Source organism: Cryptomeria japonica, chromosome 10 (genome assembly GCF_030272615.1).
Source record: "Cryptomeria japonica chromosome 10, Sugi_1.0, whole genome shotgun sequence".
NCBI classification, from domain to species: Eukaryota; Viridiplantae; Streptophyta; class Pinopsida; order Cupressales; family Cupressaceae; genus Cryptomeria; species Cryptomeria japonica.
This window is the reverse complement of record NC_081414.1, coordinates 453,081,878-453,101,437: the sequence shown is the minus strand read 5'-3', so window position 1 is coordinate 453,101,437 and position 19,560 is coordinate 453,081,878. Positions and strand designations below refer to the sequence as shown.

At 36.4% G+C, this 19,560-nt stretch overlaps 1 long non-coding RNA gene across 1 annotated transcript; it reads right to left on the bottom strand.

Moving 5' to 3' along the window:
* Nucleotides 1-2,326: 2,326 nt before the first annotated feature.
* On the bottom strand, nt 2,327-14,076 carry LOC131067527 (uncharacterized). Its single transcript, XR_009359123.1, has 2 exons — nt 13,590-14,076; nt 2,327-2,631 (listed from the first exon to the last, which is right to left on the bottom strand). It is a non-coding gene; the product is annotated as an uncharacterized LOC131067527 (long non-coding RNA).
* Nucleotides 14,077-19,560: the final 5,484 nt, after the last annotated feature.

The following is a 19,560-nucleotide window of genomic DNA, read 5'->3' as shown; positions in this document are numbered from 1 at the left end:
TATTGATCCATAACATACATGTTAAGCATATCCTCCAACACCTAGTTAACTCTCTATATCTACCTATCAATCTCAAAGTCGTATGTTTAACTAAACTTCAATTGAGCTTCCAAAGCATGCTGGAGAGAAGTCCACAATGCAGAAGTGAAAACGAGATCCCGATTTAAAATAATCTTGCAAGGAATCCCATGCAAACACAAAATATCCTCCATAAACACTTGAGCTACCATGATAATAGTATATGATGATTGAATGGGTGATAAACGTCTCACCTTAATCAACCTATCCATGGTTACCATGATAACATCATGTCTATGCAAAGAGATTGTCAATTTTACTATGAAATCCATCAATATAATGTCCCATTTCCACTCTGGAACAATATTTAGCTATAGAAGACCTGTGGAATGTTGATGCTCTTCCTTCACCCTCTGACACTCCAAACAACTAGAAACAAAATCTGCAATGTCACACTTCATCCTCGACTAATGATACAACTTCTTGAGGTCTACATGCATCTTCTTGACACCAAAATTTGTTGAATAGTGTGCACGATGGGCCTTTGACAAAATCAAAGTATGAAGACCCTCGATGGTCAGAACATAGAAGATGTCTTAACAAACCATTTACCTCCAAAGAATACCCTGAGAACCTACCCTTCAAGACTCTCCCTAACTCTATCTTTACCTTCACCTCCTAATACGAAGTATCCATAGGAAGTGCTCCAAGGATCCGACTCCACAAATCAACACCAAAAGTCATAACAAAAATCTCATGCCTTCTCCTACTGAGATCATTTGCCACCACATTTTTTTTCCTTGAATATAATGAACCTCAAAATCATACTCACAAAGAAATTTCATCCAACAACATTGCCTAGCATTTAGGTTTGGCTGAGTAAAGATATATTGCAGACTACAATGATCACTATGTAACTCAAACTGATGACCCAAAAGAAAGTGCCTCCAACGCACAAGATCATGAACAATAATCGCTAACTCCAAATCATGGATAGGGTAGTTCATCTCATTATACTTGAGTTTGCAAGAGTCACAGGCAATCACATGTCCATCTTGCACAAGAACTGCTCCTAATCCCTCCAAATAAGTAGTTGTACACACCACAAAATCACCCAATGGATCAAGTACTACCAAAATTGGTGCAATAATCAATCTCTCTTTAAGAGATCAAAAAGTTACCTCACATTTCTCTGACCAAACAAACTTCTTCCCTTTCCTCTAAAGAGAACTGATAGGATAATCTATCCTCAAAAAAACCTAAACAAAGTGCCAATAATAACTTGCCAAACCCATAAAATTGCGAAGCTGTGAGACATTGGTCAATGTTGGCCAATCCATAAGTGTCTAAGTCTTAGAGAGATCCACTATGATACCCTCTACTGAAATGGCATGCCCCAAATACTTCACCTTAGTCTAAAATAACTCACACTTGGCCAAGTTGCCATAAAGTTGATTATTGCGAAGGCACTACAAAACCTGACGGAAGTGGCCATCATGCTCCTCCATACACTAGTACAAAAACAACAATATATGACTAAAAAAACTACTAAAAATTGCATATAAATGACTAATCTTGATCACATGACCATTAGTAGTTTATTGCGAGTCATTTATAACGCGACCAAATTTATGACTAAACTATTTTAGTCATCTATTGGTTGTTTTTATTGATCAATTCAATCATTGATTTAGTCATTGATCGTTGTTAACTGGTCATTTATTTAGTTATAATAGTGATTTATTTAGTCATATATTTAGTCATTGATTGTTGTTAACTGATCATTTATTTAGTCATGATAGTCATTACTTTAGTCATATATTTAGTCATTTATTGTTGTAAAGTGGTCATTTGTTTAGTCATTGTAATCATTAATAGCCGTCAATTGGTAGTATATTTAATCATTTTTACTCACTGATTTCCATCCATTGATAGTATATTTAGTCATTTTTATTTACTGGTTTCCATTAATTGGTAGTAAATATAGTCATGATATGAATAATTTATTAAATACCATAAATTTTATAATGCAAAAAATACATAATATTAAACTTGAACTAAAACATAAAAGCAAATAAAAATATTACATATATGAACAAGCTACAACATGCTAGAATTAAAAGATTGATTCAACATCATGATAAATAAAGGTAATCTAAAATAAATAAAAATATAATGCAAATCAAGTTATAAGATGTCAAAGCTATCTAAGAGTATATATATAAATATAATAAAAAATGTCAAAGTTGTCTAAGAGTTTCCAACTCTTGCAAATACACCATGATAAATAAGACCCCTAAACAACACATTCAAAATACTGCATAAAGAAGTGAGCCAAGATGTCTTACAACTAGTACATGATAAACATGATCAACTATGTCATTTTTTGCAAATATTTTAATGGCCACCATGTGAAGGTTCCCTCTTTCTCTTTCAGACGAAGAACTTCATATATTTTGTCTTTATAGCAAGGGGTATGTTACTTGTGACTTCTAAAATGTTTACATATCATGTTTCTTTCAAGTTGACTCCATGTACAGTAGATAGGGAGTGAATCCACCCAATTCCCACAACAACAACTTTATCCCCTTCTTTGAGTTTATCAATACATTTCTGCAAAAAGAAAAAGAAAAAAATAACACGTTATATTACACAGTGATCATTTGCAATCAATGTATAAAGCAATGTAATCATAGTCAAGATAGTGGATGGAGTACAAGGTAGATTAAATGGTATGGAAAGATAGTGGTCATGATAATATAATGCATAAAGAATGCTCAGAGTTGAAAGGGTAGTATTCACATGCCTTGTTTGGACATTTTTTACAATGAAAACCATCACAATCATACAAGCATGCAGTCATGCAATATAAAGAAAACAATGAAAGCTTTTCACAAACACAGTCAAAAGATCATCAAGCATGGTAAGGTTTCTTGTTCACAAACATAGCCAGAGGAGAAAGCATATCAGTAAGTTTTATGATAAGAAGAGTTACAAAGGAGTCAAAGAAAGAAGTTCAAGCATCATAGAAATGGAGTGGAATCTTCCTCATGTATAACCTTAGTGTATGTTGGTGGTTTTATAATGTTTAGATTAAGTATGAGAAATAAAATATTAACACATTAATTGTGTAATCTTACTGTATGGAGGATTTTATGTACTTGCCTCATAAAAAAGATATATGGCCGAATTTCTTGGCTTCTTTAGCCATAAAATTTGGACCATCTTGTCATAAGCATGAAAATTCCATTGGAATGAAACAATACATGGATTACTGTACCAACAACTAATCTCTTTCACTTCCCTTCCTCTTCTAATTTCAAACTCTAATTGAAAAAATATGGTTTGGCTGATTTATCTAGACTAAAAAAAACAAAGTGCAAATAGCAACATACCTAAGGGTGTGCGACAATAGAATTAAAAGATATTGCCACAACACCACTCATCCCTTCTATACCATATCAATATTTTCACATCTCTCAAATGACCAATGATTTCATTAAAAATAAGAAAACACCATCTATGTAATGGTGTAACACATAGTAAAGAAATGGCCCTCCTCTAAAGTCAAATTTACTTATAGGCAGGCATGCAGTCATTTGTAAGTTTGACAATCTCTTTCTTCAAGTGAATGACAAATGGACAATGATTACAAATAAACATAACCTATAATTACTCAGACTCATCACAGACCATTCACTCATTTTAATTAAACAAAAGATGAAAAGCTAATTCTCAATAGAGATAAAACACAATACCAGAAGTGCAGGGTGGCCTTGAAAATCATCCTACTTCCAGACTTTACCCATCAATGTGTTGGCATTGTGTTGTCATTGATGTCAACCGGTATAGGATGGCAACTGGTATGGGATATGTATGTGCAGTACTGTCACTGATGCATACCAAATGTGATGTCCTTGATGTCACCTAGCATAATGGCCATTGGAGTCACCAGTACACATGTTAGTATTTGACTTGTGTTAAAAATATGGACAAGAGACCAGTATGATATAACAACCGGTAAATGATGACATCTGTAAGTGGGCAAGATGTTGGGTTGTTGATTGTGATGAAGAGAGGGAATGTTATTAAGAATCACATCAACATCGGAGGAGAAGTATGTACAGGTCATCGGTATGCTATTGGATGTCAATCTGCAAGACTCCCATCGAATGAAGAGAAGACTGACAGTGAGTGTGCCCAAACCTGATCACATGTGCATTTTTGAATATATGCTGCTCAAACAGGGAAGCCACATTGGTGTAATGCAGGATGCAGATGTCATGGATCCACTCCCACCGGTAAGTGGAGCTTATCTCCTATTATGCAAAGGGTGCATCATAGTTCTCCGAGATAAGACAAAAGAGTTAAAGGCAAGTGATTGAAGGCTCACACAGGATCTACCGGTGAATCACAAAGATGTCTCAAGTGCATGAAATCAAAGATATGCACTGAATTGACAGAGAATGAATGATAGGTTACCGAGACAGATGAAGAGTGAGGGGTTTGTCACTTAGACAAATGAGTCTGCCACCTTGACAAACCAGTTAAAAGAAGAACCGGTCAAATAATGAAGAAGGCATTGTTGCAGATACAGATACATGAAGATTGATGTCACCGGTGTGCATGGTATGTTACTAGTTTACATGCAGAAGATACTACCGGTATAGAAGACAACTGGTAAGGTGACAAAGTGTAGATGCAGGGCTCCCATCTGTTGAAGATGTGCATGAGGTAGGTTGGCAAGTGTGATGACCGATTTAAGTGTTCCACCGGAAGAGAAGGTGCAAGGTTGAAGACAAATCGGTTAGGGTATAACCGGCAAGGATTGTGAACCGGTAGATGAATCTAGTTATGTGGTTGGTCAGTGATCCTATCCGAACCAACACAGAGGTCTAGCTGAGATGGATACCGATAGTAATGCCACATGGAGTTGAAGTGGCAAGCATGCATGCAGAGGCCGACGTGGTGTGTCGATGAAGTGTCTGTCGGCGAGGTGGATGGTGGTAGATGGTGTGATTCATGGGATGTGTAGCAGAGATTTGCAGCTTGATGAAAAATGAAGATATGTGTGATGCTATGACCAAGGAAGGATATCCAGTTGCAGATTTGACCTGGAGAAGGCAACCAAGGGATCATTCAATATGATTAACAGAAGTAGGTCGAGGAACAGAGTCGTGTTTGCTAAACTTAGCAAACGTGTATTGGAAGCAACGAGATTGGCGGAGTTTGATTGATTTGTTGCAAGTGGTCGATCTATGGAAGGAGATCTGATTGGATTTGGTTTGCCTCATGGTCGATGAAGAAACCCTAACCACCTGAAATTTGAATTGGTTTTTGGCGGGAAGACTTGATTATAAATATGCAAGTCATAATCGGTGATCTAGGGATGCTGGATAGAATGTGGGTGTGCCTCTGTGAGTGAAGAAATCAGTCTATCAATGGCGAAAATCTTAAGTGACTGTGTGTTGAAGGAGAAACCAATAAGGTGTGTGTGTGAACCAGCAGAGAACAAACCGGCGGAGTGTGGAAGAACAGAGAGGAGATCATACCAGTACAAGTGTGCAGAATGAGTAAGATCTTACATGAGCAAAAAGAGTGTGACAAAGAAGATTGAGGCAAAAAGATGCATTGCAGAGAACCGACAGAACTGCAAGTAATGTGTGGATGATCTAGACTGGCAGAGATTATAGACAGAATAAACTGGTGGAGTCAGCAAGCAAATAAGAGGGATTCATACAGACAAAGAAATGACCGGTACAACAGAGGAAGAGCGAAAGGAAAGAGGCAATCGACAAAAGGTTTGAAGGTGTTACAAAACTCATTTGTAACAGGGTTATTACTTGTGTATTGACTTTATGTTATCATTTGTGATCACTGAGTTGGAGCTCAATGCAGGGGTTAGTGCTCCTTTGGATTGTAGTCCATAAATCAGTTAGGGGTTGGTGCTCCTTGGGTTGGTGCCCTAAATCAGGGGTTGGTGCTCTAAATATTGTAATCAAATTTTCATTGTGATGCTCGATTGGAGCATAAGGTCTCCAACAACATTGCTCACCGAGGTTTTTCCCCACTGTGGGTTTTCCTCGTATAACCAATGTTATGTGATGTGCCCCTTTTGTGTGGTTGCATTGTGTTGTCTTGTCTTATCTTATCGGTAGGTAAAATTGGTATAAGGAACTGGTACATGCACCTTAGGATAAAGAAGGTAAAGTTTGGAAACCACTGATTCACCCCCCCTCTCAGTGTCATCTTGTGTTCAACACAATGGCTCTGGAAGTTGTGAAAACAAATTCACATTCAAATGGATATTCAGAAAATTAAAGCATGGTATGAGTTCTTTATGTGCTTATCTAATTAAAAACAAAATTAAAGCATGGTCTAGACAAGAGTTAAAAAGTAGCGATATTATGAAATGAATTGAAAGATAGAAAAAAATAAAAAACAATGCTACCAACCTGAAATTCTCAAGCATTGCATGAGAGAAGAAGAGGCTGGACTACTGAATCCTGTCGTAAATCTTCTTACAAAATAGTGCAAGAACTGATTAATGAATTTTTTTACATTCATAACCTATAAATAATTTTAATAGGAAAGTGTTTGAAAACATGATAGTAAGTGACTAGTATGGTTGATCTATGGTAAACCATGCAAATCATAGCAGGAAAGAAATGTTGTCAGAATAATGTAAAATATGCAACAAAAGGCATCTAATACAAATGTTATTCTAGTAATATAACATATGAAACAACATAAGACGTGAAATGAACAACACCCACATTTATATATCCCAGGTATTTTGGTGGGCATGTTATACATTTTTTTGTTTTTGTCAACATTCTTACACCATATTCTTTAGCATTCATCTACCCTCATATTGCAATCTTCATACAATCTTGGAACTAGGGTTTCTTGATTATTGTTTTAAGTGCAGATTTCATATCTTGTGGTGTGTCCAAAACAATAAGCATCTGAAAACTATAGACTTACCAAATCTAATTCAGTGTCTTGACCACATAGTGAGCTTGCAATAAACAACTATGTAGTTTAATATTGTTTCGATTTCACATTTTTATGCAAAAAATTAGTCTTCCATTAATTATTGTAGTAGATATTGGACTAGGTAGAAACATGTACAACAACATGCTCCTCTCCATTTCAATCCAAGGAAAGAAACACTGGCAAACATGAGTAATAACAATTCTAAGCTCAACAATAACAAGACATGAGACAATATATTAATAAGATTTGCATGTCATTTTATCAAGAATCCCCAAAATAGTATTTGTCCTAATGCAGCTATGAAATATGAAACTCAGTATTGAAAGGAGACCAAATTAACAGTAAAGAATCAACTTGAAAGCTATACAGTCAAGAACGAGATCTTATGAGCCATAGATGTAAAGAAAAAAAACTAAGAAAACAAAATTAATATGCAAAAATGTCTTCTTTTGTACCTAAATTACCAAATTTTAGAATTAAAGATACAACAAAGTTTTGCAGAAGTTGTTCAACATGAGATGAGTTAGACGGTATATAATTCCTTTTCCAATTAAAAAACTTGGCTCACCATTCCCAGAATTCCTACTCCCTCTCTAGCAAACCCAATAAAGGAAGAAGCCATAGAACAATAGTACCCAAAAGCCAAAAGTCAACAATCAGATAAGCTTGTGTTCGTGAATCTTTATCTACTTTTATAGCTCTGGTTTTGTTCTGTCAAGGATGATTTTAGTTCTCCTACCTTGTGCATTTCTAGTACAATGTCACATCCCTCAATAAGCTCACCTATGTGATATAATTGTGGAAAATATGGCCAATTGGAATAGGTCTTCAGGCCTTCACTGATTTCTTCATCACTCAAAATGTTGAAATGACCAAAGTTTAAACCCTCTTTATTTAAAGCATTTACAACCTTTGAGTCGAAGCCACTTTGAGGGGCATCCGGTGTGCCTTTCATGAAGAGCATGATACAAAACATACATGATTTGAAGGAAGAAGATGTGAAAAACTCCTACATATTCCTTTCTAGTTTTGTAGGTTTTGAAATTAAGAGAAAAGCTTCAATGGACAACAAGCAATTGCACTCTTATGAAGACAAGGATAGTGATAGAGACAACCTTGCAGCCAAAGACAAAAAGACTCAATAGAAAATGAAACATGAGTAGTGCATGGAAACGGTTAAGACAATGAGATCGTGACCACAAAGGATAGCGTTTTCTTCCTAAGACCAGTCCTTTGGAGCAGCCCTTATCACTATCATGGCAACATCAAGCACAATAGAACCACTCAAGAGACAAGATATGACAGCAGATACCTGCTCAACTAACAAAGGAAAATGCATTCATGATAGTAGCAGTACAAAAGCCAGCATGACAATGATTTCTCATTGTTGTAAATAATAGAGATGATATTGTGAAGACTATCAAATTAGGCATGCTTACATAGAAAACGTGGAGATGTTTAAGAAAGCTATTAAAGCCACTGCAACCACCTCATGCAAAGACCAAACACTCCATAGAGTGGAGATGATAAGTTGTAGGTTAGTTTCTACGCTCACACTCCATAGAAGATTCTAGACATATTTGTGTTTTTACAGTGCATTGTGGGATAAGTTTGAGTTCATATTCTTAAGTCTTGTAAACATGGTTGATGCTTAAAACAGTCTTGACATGGAGCTGACTGAACCTGTACATTAAAATTTCTTCCTATTCCTCTGCTTTGGGTTTGGCAAATAGTTATAAAGTCTCCCAATTGCACTACATTCTTATGCGCCTATAAATTATTTTTAGATCAAAGGCATTTCCTTTCATCTCAGTTAGAGCCCATAATTGCAAGCTTGGATTGCATTCACAAAAATTTTGATTGTAAGTGACAATGAAATGTACCTCATAATTATAAGCTTGAGCTAGGATAACATTCTTAAAATTTGCAAACAAGGTTACTTGAATACACCCCATAACTATAAGTTTTGATCATATTCTTTAGGTAAACATGGGTGATGTTCCAGTGTTTCCCATTACTATAAACTTGTAAACTTGCATCACGTTGTTTAGATATATAAACAATGGTGCTGATGTAATTCACCCTCATAATTATAAGATTGTATCACATTCTTTAAAATTGTATGATTCTTGAACGTACCCCATAATCACAAGTTTGCATCACATTTGTAAATTTTGTAAACATAGTTGATGCTTGAATACACCCCACAACCATGAGCTAGTGGATGCCTCACAAAACATAAGTGAGGATTTAATGTAACAGTAACTCATAATCATAAGATTGAGCTTGTATAACAACCAAATAGTTTCTTGCATAACAGTTAGAAGTTCTTGATAAAATTAAAAAGAGACTACCTATAGCACAAGAGACTCATTAAGAAGTTCATCAAAGTCGTTAGTAAACTTAATTATCATCATGAAAATGTACACCCCATTCTTAATCCTTAAAAGCAACATAAGTTGGATCTGTAACTACCAAATTTTATATAGAGCATGTTAGAATTCTACTTGAGCATGTTTATGAAAAGATAAATATCATCAAACATCACAGACCTGAGAATTCTTAAAGCAACCAAAAAATCCCAGGGTTCTAAGAACTTATCAAATCAGAACCCATTGAGAGCCCCAAATGAGCCCCAGATGTATGTAATAAATAAGACTAAACTTGCAAAAGCATCTAAAGAATATCAAAATTGAATCAAATTAAAAATAAAGTGCAAGCTTTAAAAATCAAAACGTAAGGTAAAGACAAGACAAATTAAATTCTGAAAACTGTTGGCCATAACAAAATGATAAATATTTTATACAAGTGATCTAGAAAAGGAACAGTAGTATTAGAGCACATTGATGCACAGAACAATATGAAAGAGTAAAATTCTTTCTTTATGTGCAACTGCAACATACATCATGAATGAACAATATGAAAGAGTAAAATGTTCTAAAAATCCTTACCACTTTGAGAAGTAATCCACCCACATCTCTTCTTGGCTTCCTCGGAAGGAGTAGGACATGGAAATGTCATTTGGGTCTACTTTCACAGGATCCTAAGAGCTTTGCTTTCATCCATATTGTGCGATTTTGAGCTTTCTCTGTGCATAAAGCTCCAAGGAACCCGCCTTTTTCATTGCAGCAAGGCTGCAAGATGAGTCAGAAGAACCCTCTGAAGAAGAGAAATAAGTGGTAACGAAAAGCTAGTGGTACCCCCTTTGAAGTAAGATGGCTTGATACCACTATTGAAGCTGCAATCCATCCTGGGGACTTACCCCCTGCCACACTTTTGGAGACACCATTTCCGAGAGGCCAGTTTCCACATGCATTGGTCTTAGACTCATTGGTTAAAGAAAGCTATTTCGAAGCCGTAGCAGGAAGTGTGGGGGAAATAATCTTAGGGGAAGTAGAAGCGGACTTGGCCACATTGTTTATAGGCAGAATTTTGGGATTCTTCGATGGGTTTTGTTTGGCTGTAGACTTTGATGAAGTTTTTGTAAGAACACCCTTCCCTAGAGAGGATGGGGTGTTGTTTCCTGTTGCGGGCCGAAGGACCGACCTCCCTTCTAAATCTGCTATGTTTAGGTTGGTCCTTACTTTAGCTGATCCACAACCTGATCCAGGCTAGCATTACATACTGAGGAATCCACAACCTTGAGAAAAAGAGTCATACTTAACTTGCAAGGAATAAAATAAGTCTGAAAGTATCAGGTTATTGAGTCGAAGACGAGATGTTTGCAGCATTAAGACAAAAAGTGGTGTGTGATTTGATTGCTTAATTAAATCTGATTTGATTCAGAGATAGGATTTGATCTAATTTGAATGCCTTCCAAAGAAGATATTTGACTTCAATGAATTTATATTTTTTGGTAGTATAGTTATGCATACAGTTTTCAGCTTGTATTTCAGGGATGTTTACCAACACAGGCATTGGTTTCGCAGCATGAGACAGGTTTCAAACTGAAACCTCAGGCTATATAGCCTATCAGCTAACTATAAATCCCTAGATATAATGTCATGTTTAAGCCCAGAATTAACATAATCAACATCTTATTATCAACTATTAATTATTTTTATGCCTTAGTGGACAAGCAGCCCTAAATGATAAAGGTCAAGGAATTTAGGAGTCCATCCTTTCTCTACTTTAAGATTGTTCACAAAGGAATGTTGACCAGTAAACCATCCTTAGTGGACAAGCAGTCCTAAATGATAAAGGTCAAGGAATTTTGGAGTCCGTCCTTTCTCTACTTTAATATTGTTCACAAATGCATGTTGACTAGTAAATCACCCCTAATACAACTCATCCATGTTACTGAGTACATCCTAGGACACCCCCATACCCATACCAGTACAAGTATGAGTGCTTAATTATACACAGCCTACAGTGTGTTGGATCTTTCCATACATACACAAAATGATGTCTGATAAGTAATCAAGGATACTAAGATCGTGTTCCATGTCAATAACATAATTGTCAGGCGTGAGAAGGAACTAGAAAACTTAATGTGCTTTAAAATATTGCTTTACATCAAGAATGCTAAAGGGCTCATAAAGTACATATGTTTCAGCTTTTCGCATTGTAGCTACTGCAATTGCAAACATCTATAACTCCCCCTCCAGATAAATCACCAAGGTTCCAATCAATAACTTGGTTCATATGCATAGCACTTCAAAGTTCAAACTTCATCTCTTTTCATTTTTCTAGGAAGCACATCCCATATTCCCTTGCATTAATCTTTAGTAAATAACCTTGGGGCTCTTGCCTTCATCTTATTGTCTGCAATGAGTAAGATTGTTCTATAGCTCATATTCCCAAAGATTTGATAGGATTCGGTTCCAATCAGGAGGATTGTTGAACCTTCTGGGATTGGGCATAAGTTTTCCCAATAGGATTTTAATTGCAGTAGACTTCCAATCCCATTTGTTCCAACAGTCTAAGGACCTATCCTAGCCTTGGCACAGGCAATCTGTGGAGCTTGAATGAGTTTGGCCAATATCGATGTATTGTGTCTTGATCCAAACCTTTTGGGAGGTTAATGATCTAAATAGATTTCAGTGGGCATTTCTAAACACAAATACCAGAACCATCACAACTCTTATGATAAAAATACAATTATCAAGACACATGGAACTTATATGCAATGTTTTCCTATTTGGATAACATGACAATTTTTTTTACACTCCTACTTGCATTTAATGGGCTTGCAACTGTCCAGGTTAACAATATCAATCTTAGTTAGCTAGTTGCCTATACTTTCATGTCACCACAAATGGATTCCTGTAGAATCTACGCAAATTAAAGTGTCTTTTTTCCAACATATTTAGCTATATTTTCTCTTTCTTGAACACAATGAATTATTTTAAGAAAATTGTGCATTGAAATTTGGCCAATAGAAGCACAGTAATCAAGGCCTCCTTAATTGAAAATCATTTTTATCTATTTCCAAGCATGAACAACAAAAACTGCTTGGATATCTAATAGCAAAATTGTTATTTATGTCTTCATCAATGTTAAGATTAGGATTATAGCAATGGCAATAGAAGTAACTACACTTTTACTATTTTCTATGGATGCACCATTGAACTTGAGCCATTTAAAGAGTCAATATAAGTGGCATATACATCAGGTTGCTTCTGTAGATTATGATTTTATTGTGAGCAGGACTTCTATGTTTTGATGTTTGTGACTGGTTTTCTGAAGTTCAAGAAATTCTCTTTCTTTCCAAATGCTTTCTCAAATATCATAACATTTTAAGTCTTTTGAATCTCATTTTTGAAACATTTGCAAGTTTTAAAATAATCGGGCCAACATATTGTTGGAATCTAACTATGAAAGAAGTTGTAAGAAAGCAACTATGTGGTTTGGAAAGAAAACACCAAATCCAAAGTAGGGCACCTGAAGCCCACATCCAGAGATAAAAGCAAAATTGATAGCCTTATTTTTCAAAATATCAGAAAAATTAAAGTATACCAATTAATCATCCATAGCTCTGTCCTGGTAGCTCTAGAAAATGCAATAAAAGAAATATGGAAAGTTTGAAATGCATGAAACCAATTACAACCCCAATGGGGATCTAATAGGATTCCTGTTGCATATGTTACATGTGTGAAGTGGATATAAAAAGGTTTTTTAGTGCATTCACCCAGCCAAATTTGGGTAATAGAAAATCATTGAAGATTCGGGAGCAAATTTATCTTACAAAAAATGAATCCACCACAAAATCTCAAACCCTTCTGCTCATTGAATTACTTAACATTGTTAAGGAAAACAAAATTTTGCAGTCCGTGTGTGGGATGTCAAAAAAGCCTTAAAACCAACGCTTGAAACAAAACCCTCATGGTAAACATAATTTAGAAAAAAAGAAAAAACACTAATTTCTAATCACAAAAGAAGGAAAAAAACACAAATTTCCAATCACAATATTCTGAAGAAAAAACACATTTCCAATCACAATATTATGAGGAAGAAAAATTTCAACCCCATAAAGACCAAAACCCATGCCCTCTTTCAAACCACAGATTTATCTAGAACAAGAAAAGATGTTGTTGGGTAGAAACAATGTAACTCTGCAATCAAAGGCATACCTTTAAATTTTAGGTGTTAAGGAAATCCAAGTAAAAATCGTGTCCAAACATGCTAATAATCGGAAGGTAGAAAAGCTCGTGGAAGCCATAATTTTTTTGAAAAGATGGCATTGTTAATGAGATCTGAGGATCGAGCTTTAGGGCCGCCTCATGCTTCCACCTTTTCTTGTTGAAGATGTCGTGGAAGATGGCAGTTTAGGGACTGGTGCACAAAAGTGGTGGAGGATGCTAAATGTTCGAAAAAAACTATCTGAAAACCTTCTCGGTGCTAGAAAATTACACCACGTGCGACATCAAATCTTTCTAGTCGCATTCCCACCTTATATAAGCTTGAAACAATGGGAAGTGACTTCCTCTAGGATTTTGCATAAATTTTTACATCCTCTTTGATTGTTGTGGATCAGAAAGAATGGGCAGAGTTTGGAGAACAAATTTACAAAATTCTACAACGAACAAGAAAATGAAATGAGCCAATCGCTCACCAAAAAAAAATCAAAACATGTCAAAAATACTTCCCGCAATTCCTCTTCCGCCTATTGAAAAACGCTTTTTTTTTTTTTAATTAAAATAATTTAAATTTTTAATTTAAGATAATTACATAAATAATTTAAGTGTTTGAAACAAAATATTAATTTTGTTTTAAGAAAATATCTTAAACTACCTTCTTATGTAATAGTGTTTGAATCCTTGTTAAATATTTTTTAACATTTGGATACTTTTAAAAATGTCATTTGAATATCATTTCATTAAGTCTAGATGTTGGAAGTTCTCATTTAATGTAAGAACATGTATTCATGAATATGTCTGAAGTATATATTAATACTATCTTCTTTGTAGAATAAATGCATATCTTCTTACCTTGAACTTAAAGTATCAAAGAAACAACTTTTTTACTCCCTTAAGCAGCAATTAAATTTTATAATTCTAGCTTGACCCTAGATGGATTAAATGGAATCAAATGATTAAATATTTATAGGAAACTTAAAAATGACCATAGTCATTTATTTAGTCATTTTTTTAAATTTTTGTGACTAATAGTATAGGGGAGTACTAATCATTTATTTAGTCATTTTTATTTGTGTGACTAATTATTCAGTTGTGTTTTTTACCTGATGATCAAATTAGTCATGTATTTAGTCATTTAAAGTTGTTTTGCAAAAAATTAGTAAAGTTTGGTCATTTTTAGTTGTCGTGAGTAGTCATTTATTTGTCAAATTCTACTAGTGATAGTCCTCAAATATATCAATATGTCATCAAGAAACATAAGGAAAGACTGATCAAGATAGGTAAGAACACCCCAATCATCACTCATAAAAACTGAAGGTGCATTTGTTAACCCAAATAGAACAACTGTGAACTAATAGTGTCTATAGCGGGTACAAAAAGCACTTTGATGAATGTCAGCCTCATGAATGCGAAGGTGATGACACTTTGACTTGAGGTCCGTCTTTGACAACACCTTAGCTTCTTTCATCTAATCAAAGAGGTCGTTTATCCTTGACAACAGATATTGGTTCTTCATTGTCACCTTATTCAACTATTGATAGTCGATACATAGGCAAAGGGACCCGTCCTTCTTCATAAAAATGACAAGTTCTCCCCATGAGGAAACACTAGGATGAATGAAACCCTTAACCAACAATTCCTCCAATTGCAACTAGAGATCACTCAACTTCTAAATGGACATAGGATATGGAGCTCTAGAAATAGGTTTTTGCTCCACATACAAGATCAATGTGGAAAACAATGTCACGCTCAGGTGCCATGCCTAGAATATCACTAGGAAACACATCTACAAAATCTTAAAGGATAGGTTGACTATCAATAGAAACATTCCAACACTCACCCTCATTGAGATCATTAACTGAGACTACAAACAACCGACAACCTTGTTGTACGCATTGCTTCAACTACATGGTTGAAGTCATACGGAGAGATATGGGTCTTTGACCCCTACTGCCTCCACTCTCCTACCAAATTCATCCAAACATTGCATCGTCTTATGTCGGTAATCAATGTAAGCCTGGTGTGCATCTAACCAATCCATTTCCAATACTACACCATAAGAACCCAATGGAAGAATACAAAGGTCCATTGTGGTGGTGAAGGAATCTAAATCCAACACACAACCACATACAAAGGACTACCACCCTAAAACTAGCAGCCAACTCAACCTGTCACCTATCAACTTGCTTTTCTCTCACAAGCCTACATCACTCCATAAGAGTAGAAGATATGAAGGAATCAGAAGAACCTAAGTTGAACAAAATAGAGATGGGGATAACACTTAACACACCTAAATTCTCAATCAAATTTCCCTAATGTTCTTCATGATGATTATCAACTACCGCAAACACTCTATGAGATCTCCCTACGTCACCCATTGTAAGATCTGAAGTAACCTACCTCTAACTAGATACATATAAAGTCCTCTAAGAACACTACTTTAAAATATGATCATTCTGGCCATAAGAAAAACAACCCCCTCTACCAAAACCTTTGCTTGTGGGAGGTGCACTAGACTAGTGGAAGCTACCTATGCTAGAGTTTTGTTGTGCACTTTGAATGGCCTAAATAGCATGGAAGCGCTGGTAGCAAAGCCAACTGTGTTCAATCCTTAACTGAGAATCTGCCCCCCAGGCATTCTGGTGACCCTAATAGTTCTTTTGCCTTTACTAATGTTGTTGTTGTCCACCCTTAAAGGGTGTATGGGCATTCCTAGAAGAACCTATCGCCTAAGACTGATTAATTCTAGCCACTAATCCTAAGGGACGGGCACTACTAATCTGAACACCTTTCTGACCTCCAAGAGCCATGGCCATTTTTTTCTTAATCAACAGAGCCTTCTCCATCGCAACCTCCATGGTCTTGAATTTGAAGACATGGACTCCATCACTAATACGTGCATTGAGGCCCCTAGAAAAATGTTGAACCACCATGGCCTCATCATCTGCGATACCAGCATACTGCTTAAGTTTAAATAATATGTGCTCATATTGCTCTATAGATATGGTCATCTGTCACAAATCAGGGAACTCATCAACACATCTTTGCCTCCAATGATATGACAAAAGAAGGGCTTGAAACCTCTATTAAAACATCTCCTAAGATATGGAAGTAATATGTATATGGATATTTTTCTCCTCCAAGTACCATCAAGTGGATGAAAACCTTCTGAGGTGCATGATGGCACACCTAGCCTTCATGTTACTTGTATAGGGGTACATAACAAAATACATAATCCCAATTCAATCAGCTAAGACTCTACCTCAAAACCACTACTGGAACCATTGAAAGTGGGTGGTTGAGACTTGAGAAGATCTCTCATGTGTCTAGCTAGAATGACATCCTCATCCTCTATTGCAGTTCTCCTACGAGAAGATACGATCTCTACCTCAAGTAGGGGTATAAGTCATTTCCCTCTCCTGATGATAGGAGGGATGGAACTCCTCATGTTGATAACCCCCATGCCTAGGCCCTAAATGGAAAATAATCTCTTATAAGAGGTGAAGCACCTGAGGACCTCCTTACCCATCATTCTAATACTCATTTTGACCCTCTCCCCTTTGATCACTCTGAAGATCATCATGATGCTCTTCCTAATAATTCTCTTCCGAGTCCTCCCAATGAGACTCTTAGTACTCATCCTAATATGGAATTAACCAGGTGCCTAGAAGACATCTCTCCTAACACAAACATAAAGCAACATAAGGCAAGAATCTAAAAGAAAAACTAAAGCAAGGGACAAGAAAGATAGGAATGTTGGCAATTGACACTCAATTGGTTGGTTTCAATATGTTGGCATTGATGGAAACATGGCAACATGTTTCGGCTTCATATTTTGGTTCAGTTGTGTATCGGCAGGCACTTCATAGACAGTTCACTGACACCGGCACCGACAGGTTGGAAGGATTTATTTGGTTACTGGAAATGTAGGCCGACATGGTTTAGAATCAGGTTATCGGTATTGGAGGCTGACATCTTTTGGATCCGGAATCAGCAATTGTTTTTGATATTCATGTATTTATCTTATCTAGCCGACATGTGTATTCATATTATAATTATCTTTGTAAGGGGTTATGCGAAACATATGAGAGAGATCATGTATGTGAGGATATTTATGTAAGGGGTATTCCGGTAGGGTTTTAGGGTTTCAGACAGGAACAAAAAGAGCTTAACCGGAACTGTATTCAAGCATAGAAGATGTTATCTTTGTTGTTCAATCATTTCTCTGGATTTTAGTCTAGATTTGTATGTAATTAGTGAGGCTCCTTTTGTGATTGAGTAGTGTGCTCTAGGCTATAAGCCTTCCTACAAGTGCAGGCCCCTATATTTTGTAATATATCTTCATATGGTAAGTGGATTGATATTGTAGGTCACAAATCCCATCATGGTTTTTCCTCTTTGAGGTTTTCCACGTATAATTATCTATGTTATGGTATTCATTTGTGTGATTGGCTTATTGGTTGCTTTAATTCTTTCAATTCTATATGTACCGGTATACCGGTAGGTGTATGCATGTTGTAATAAGGTTAAAATTGATCATTCTGGTAGAACACTAAACACTAATTCATGCCCCCCCCCCTGTCTCAGTGTTCTTGAATTCCAACAATTGGTCAGAGCCTTGTGCCTCAGAGGAAGTTAACAACTTGAGGAAGATCCTGAATCCAAAATCCATGGATATGAGTTTAGAGAGGCAACTTGAGGTGGCACTTGAAGATTATCATGTTGAAAGGATGAAGAACTTGAAGCTACAAGATGAATTTTTATAAAATCTGAGAAAACGGATTTAAACCAGAATCAAATTGAAAGAGTTAGAACAAAATACTGGAAATAAAATGGACAGAATGACAGTACTAGAGAAACTTGATGTGAATGCTCAACGACATAATATATGAAAATACAAACAAGGTAACATGTTTATATAGACTCAAGTGAGGGGTGGAGGTGGCAATATCGACCAATGAGGAGAGACCACCATGATGGTCTAAACATAGTAAATGCACCTCCTCATAGCATGTCGACACCTCAATACCCATTAAGTAAACCTAGGAAAAAGGAAAATAATAAACCCAACTAGGAAAATAAAAACCTACACTAACACCCCCCTTAAGCATAGCTTAGGTGGGTGAAAATATGGGTCCCGCCTGATGAGGTACCCATGTACATATTCCTCCCCCCTAACAAAGAAGAAGCTCCCCCCAACAAAGGAGAGTACACCCCCCCAGAATAGAGAGAGAGAGAGAGAGGCCCCCCAACAAAAAAGAACACCCATCGCACCCCAAGAAAAGCTCTCAAATGAATGAACTTGCTCTCAGTGAAGGGTTTGGTGAAGATGTCTGCAGTTTGATCAGATGTCGAACAGTATTGAAGATCAAGAACCTGCTCATGAATCAACTCCCGAATGTAGTGCATTTGAATCTCAACGTGCTTGTTTCATTAATGATGGACAGGATTGAGAGAAATCTGAATAGCACTTTGGTTGTCACAAAAGATGATTGTAGGCTTTCAAAAGGAATGCCAAACTCAATGAGAATGTTCTGAATCCAAATGGCCTCAGTAGCAGCATTTACTGCTCCTTGATACTTAGCCTCAGTAGATGAAAGAGCACTAGCAAATTGTTTCTTGCTCGACCAAGAAACTAGACCAGAACCAAGAGAGAAGCAATACCCTGAAGTGGACTTGCGATCCTTAGAATCGCCTGCCCAATCTGAATCTGTATATCCCACCAAGTCAATATCCACGCCTGTTGTATAATGAATCCTATTACTATGAGTACCTTGTACATAGTGAAGAATCTGCTTAGCTTCTTTTCAGTGCAGCTCATGTGGCTCCTACATGAACCTGGAGACCAGGCCCACTGCATATGAAATATCAGGCCTTGCGTGAGTCAAATATATGAGGCTTCCAACTAATTGACGATACAAGGTAGCATCCACCAAGGGTGAAGAACACGAAGCCTCAAGTTTGA